Source organism: Schistocerca serialis, chromosome 7 (assembly GCF_023864345.2).
Source record: "Schistocerca serialis cubense isolate TAMUIC-IGC-003099 chromosome 7, iqSchSeri2.2, whole genome shotgun sequence".
Classification (NCBI taxonomy): domain Eukaryota; kingdom Metazoa; phylum Arthropoda; class Insecta; order Orthoptera; family Acrididae; genus Schistocerca; species Schistocerca serialis.
The window spans coordinates 326,775,328-326,780,123 of NC_064644.1; positions in this window are offsets into that span (position 1 = coordinate 326,775,328).

Sequence of the window (4,796 nt, forward strand, 5' to 3'; positions counted from 1 at the left end):
CATTTGAGGACTGATAGGACGGCCGGCCGGAGTGGCCGAGCGGTTCTAGGCGCTACAGTCTGGAACCGCACGACCGCCACGGTCGCAGGTTCGAATCCTGCCTCGGGCATGAATGTGTGTGATGTCCTTAGGTTAGTTAGGTTTAAGTAGTTCTATGTTCTAGGGGACAGATGACCTCAGAAGTTAAGTCCCACAGTGCTCAGAGCCATTTTGAACTGATAGGACGTATCGCTCCACGCTAGTATATCCCGTGCAAGTCTCGTAATATGTGCAGAACAACTTACAACCACTTCAGAGTGCTTACTGAAGTCTCGGTATCTCTCTACGATTTCGACTCCACCCCCCCCCCCCCGTCCCTTCCCCGCCACCTTTCTCTAAACTTCCATTCATTACCTAACTGACCACTTCCTTGATGCTTCAGGATATGTCGTATCAACATACTCTTTCGTTTAGTCAGGTTGTACCATAATATAATTCTCAGGCAGTCGATGTATTATCTTAAGTTGTCTGACGTGCTCATCTAACCTTCAGTATTCTTATGTGATGGGGTACTTTCTTTCGCAAATGGTAGGTACGAAAAGTTATCATGTGGAACAATACTAAATACCGTGCTTGCGCATCAGCATAGATTTGTCCGAGAGAAGCCAAATCTTTAAAAACGCAATTATTGATGTAACTTATCTGATGAGTTTTAAACGCGTCGTGCACCCCCCTCCCCTCCCCCGCACTAATTTTGACAGGAATCATACAAAACGATTCATAAGTACCCAGTTGAGTTGGTACTTTTAAGATCGATTACTTTGACATCCAAACGTTATGCATATTTAAGTAGTGTATATAACCTTTTGATACTATTAATATGAATGTGGATATTACCTTTAAGGTTCAGTAATCATATAACTACATCCACCGTAGCCCATTAGCTGTGAAATATATGTACAAAATATTCACAAATTATTTAATATACACTGACGAAAAAAATCGCAACACAAAAAAATTAATGTAGAATAATGAAATATTTAAGTGATTAACAATGCAAGATCTCAGGTAATGTAAGCGCGAGATAAGCCACTGCAAATGTGAAATGCTGGTACATTGATCAGTGTTGTAACCGCCAAAGTGTTGTATGCAAGCAGGCATTGTCTTGTACAGGTGCCGGAGGTCAATTTGTGGGAAGAATTCCATGCTTGTTGCACTTGATCAATACAGGAGCGGCTAATGCTATTTGTGGATGACGCTGGACTTGTCGTCCAATGATGTCTCATATGTGCTCGATTGGAGACAGATCTGCTCTTCGAGCAAGTCAACACTCTGTAGAGCAACTTAGGTTACAACAGTGGTATGTGGGGGGAGGGGGAGCGTTATGTTGTTGGAAAACACCACCTGGAATAATGTTCATGAATGGCAGCACGACAAATCGAATCAAGAGACTGATGCACAATTTAGTTGCGTGGGATAATCATGAGAGTGTTCCTGCTGTGGTATGAAATCTCACCCCAGACCTAACTACAGGTGTAGGTCCAGCGTGCATAGCAAGCAGGCAGGTGGCCTTCTTCGGACCAACACATGGCCATCTCTGGCACCGAGGCAGAACCAGCTTTCATCAGAAAACCCAACAGACATCCACCCTGCCCTCCAGAGAGCTCTCACTTGACACCACTGAAATCGCAAACGACGATGGTTTGGGGTCAGTGGAAAGCATGCTACACGGCGGTTTTCTCTGAGCCTTGAAGTAACCGATTTGTAGTTACGTAACTGTGGCGTCCACTGCTGCTCATATTGCTGCTACTAGCGCCACTCTTATGCGACTGGCGCGAAATTTGAAGAGACATTTTCTTTCAGATGTAGAAATACGCCTACCAACCTTCGTTTATGTCGCACAACCCTTTCTTGGTGGTGCAATTTTTTCCGTAAGTGTCTTGCAGTAATATTTTGTTGAACTAAAGTTGAATACAATGCATTATGAAAGATTTTTCTGGGTTGGTTGGAAAGAGTGAAACCCAGATCCTGCATTCCACTAGATGATAGTGGTAAATCTTTCAAAACCGATCTCAAATTGGCCGGCAGAGCCGGCTTTTGACAACCTAGGACCTATTGAGGACAGTCCTAGTTTCCTAAGTTTGTCGACTTATTGTGCAACCAGGCCAACTGGGTTTCAGAATTCGTAGCCCTATGACTGCACTTGCCACTGTGTTTCACCCCGTAGAGTTTTGAGATGGTTTCAATCTCCGGACAGCACATATTTTCGACATTCATATTTGAAACTAGTTTCGCCACATATATAACAGACTTATTTCGACTGCTGCATTCAACTCCCAAGATTATGTATAAATGTACACATCTACAGTAGAGCATCAGGATATTTTTCATGGAGCTCTACTCCGCCGTGTAAAACTCAATGTATCTCCAGCAAGCCAGCACGAGTCTTCTTCGTCCACATCAAACGGCAAACTACTGTTATGATTCCGTTGTACAGCACGGAGGGGAATCCTTATCGCAAATGGAGAACGGTAGTCGGGCACTTATACTGCTGCGTGTTTATGTTGTTTTGAGAACTGGCTTGGGAATTCATGTGCCAGAGGATCTACAGTTCGATTAGGGCTGTAAGAGGAATGCCAGAGAAAAGATTGTGGACACTATTTCTGCACAATTCTGTAAAGTTTCGCATCCCTCTTGACTGCAGCACAGCGCTGAAATCGCCACTGCATCTAGGAATCGACATAATGTCCCTTGAACAGCGTGACAACCAAAAAAGTGCCAAGATTATGTGACTGCTAAAGCCTTTCGGGCTCAGCAGTGTTAAAGCTGCTGTTGATTAGAGCCGCTGATAGTCAGGGCTAGAAGTGTGTGAGAATTCTGTAACGAATAAAAACTCTGTTCCCAGATTACAGAAGGTGGCAATTACCTCCTAGCGTCCCCTCTTATACCCCTTGTCCTCTATGTTACAGTGCCCATCTACAAGGAGGGTATCAAAAGTTGTGCACAATAGTCCAGCAACACTGCCATCTGTCTGTCGTAGATATCAGCGATAGTGGCTTGAGAAACTGCTGAAATCGGTTAAATCACACAAGTCTCCAGAACTTGTGAGAAACTATACAGAATCTAATCATACAATGTAGGCTTTCACGGCCGGTGTTGTCTTCATTTAAAACTTCCGGGCCGAGAGGCCGTGGTCGATGTGTAAAATTTCCACCTGACGTTTCGTCTCCATCTGCGGGAGACATCTTGTGAGGTCGTCCGGCTACTGCCACTGAGGCTCCATGTACTCTCGCATTTATAGAGCGCATAGAGGGCACCACCATTCGTCACGTGATGCCGACAGTATGCTTATCTCTGGAAGGCGTCATCATTTTCGATTAAGAGTAACCGACTGTCATTCTGCTGGCGCAACGTCGACATCCATAGTTTGTCCAACTTTAAAACTTCGTCTTTTCTATTAAAATTATTATGGTGTTTGTGAATCTCTATTGCTTCTCTATACATGCGCAGAGCAACAACGGTCACCTACTGGAAAAGTTTTCCTACCGTTCATTAATAAAGTCACGGTCCGTATCGGGAAAGTTCTGGCCAAGTATGGGATCGAAATAATCTTCAGACCCACCAAGAAGATTAAGGAACATTTAAGAACTGCAAAAGACGCCCGACACCCCCTAGCAACACCTGGAGTATATAGAATTACATGCAGTTGTGGACAAGTATATATTGGAACAACGAAAAGAAGTGTAAACACCCGCTTAGCCGAACATAAAAGAATCTGCCGCTGTGTTTCCCATGTTTTAATCATAATATACCGCAGAGCTTCCGAACAAAAAAGAGTTCCCAGCAGTTAAAAGTAAGTGAGGTCACAACTGTCTGCGAAGAGGGCTATCAGAAGTGGTCCACAAAACTACCGTCCAATATCATTCACACCCGTCTGTTGTAGAGTTCGCCTGAAAGTGTTCGAGATCTATGGACCAGAATCTGTAGCATCGAATGTTTTTGTGATGCATGGCGTGAAGATAGTGTGTGTACGTTTTCTAAACGCACTGTGACCCAAGAATGCACCCGGTATTCTCATTACTAAAAAGTCGAAAAAAGGTAGATGGCCCTCCTATGGAAGTTTTATAGTGCATTTGACATTAGGATGCTTAGAATGTAAAAGTTCAATGAGCTCTTCAATTTTTTTCGTTCGATGTAGTTGTACCAGTGTCATCTACGTATCGACAGAAACGGGTTGCTGTGCTTAAAACGAAAATAACGGCTCTGCTGGACACCCGAAATTATTCCGTTAATCAGTCACGGCGAGAAAATCAGAGGGATCACAACCATGTACTGTCCTTATCACCAAGAAGTAAGCTATAGCCTGTCAGTCGTCTGGGTTGATGTAAAATGGTGCAAATGGCTCTGAGCACTATGCGACTTAGAAGTTAAGTCGCCTAGAACTTAGAACTAATTAAACCTAATAACCTAAGGACATCACAGACATCCTTGCCCGAGGCAGGATTCGAGCCTGCGACCGCAGCGGTCGCTCGGTTCCAGACTGTAGCGCCTAGAACTGCACGGCCACTCCGGCCGGCTGGGTTGATGTAAGAAAAGGGATGAAGACCTTAATCTGGCTGTGGAAAACAATCAGATTAGTAAATAAATATATTAATTTTTAAACGTTTGCAAAACTGCATCATATGGTGATGCGTAAGTATGTGAGGCAATGGCGATTCGTTATTCCAGCAGCCCCTTGACCCGTGTGCTTACCTGCTCAGGCCCCGCAGCCGGCGACCTCGTGGTCCGGTATTCGAGACGCTCTGTCCTTTGCCGAC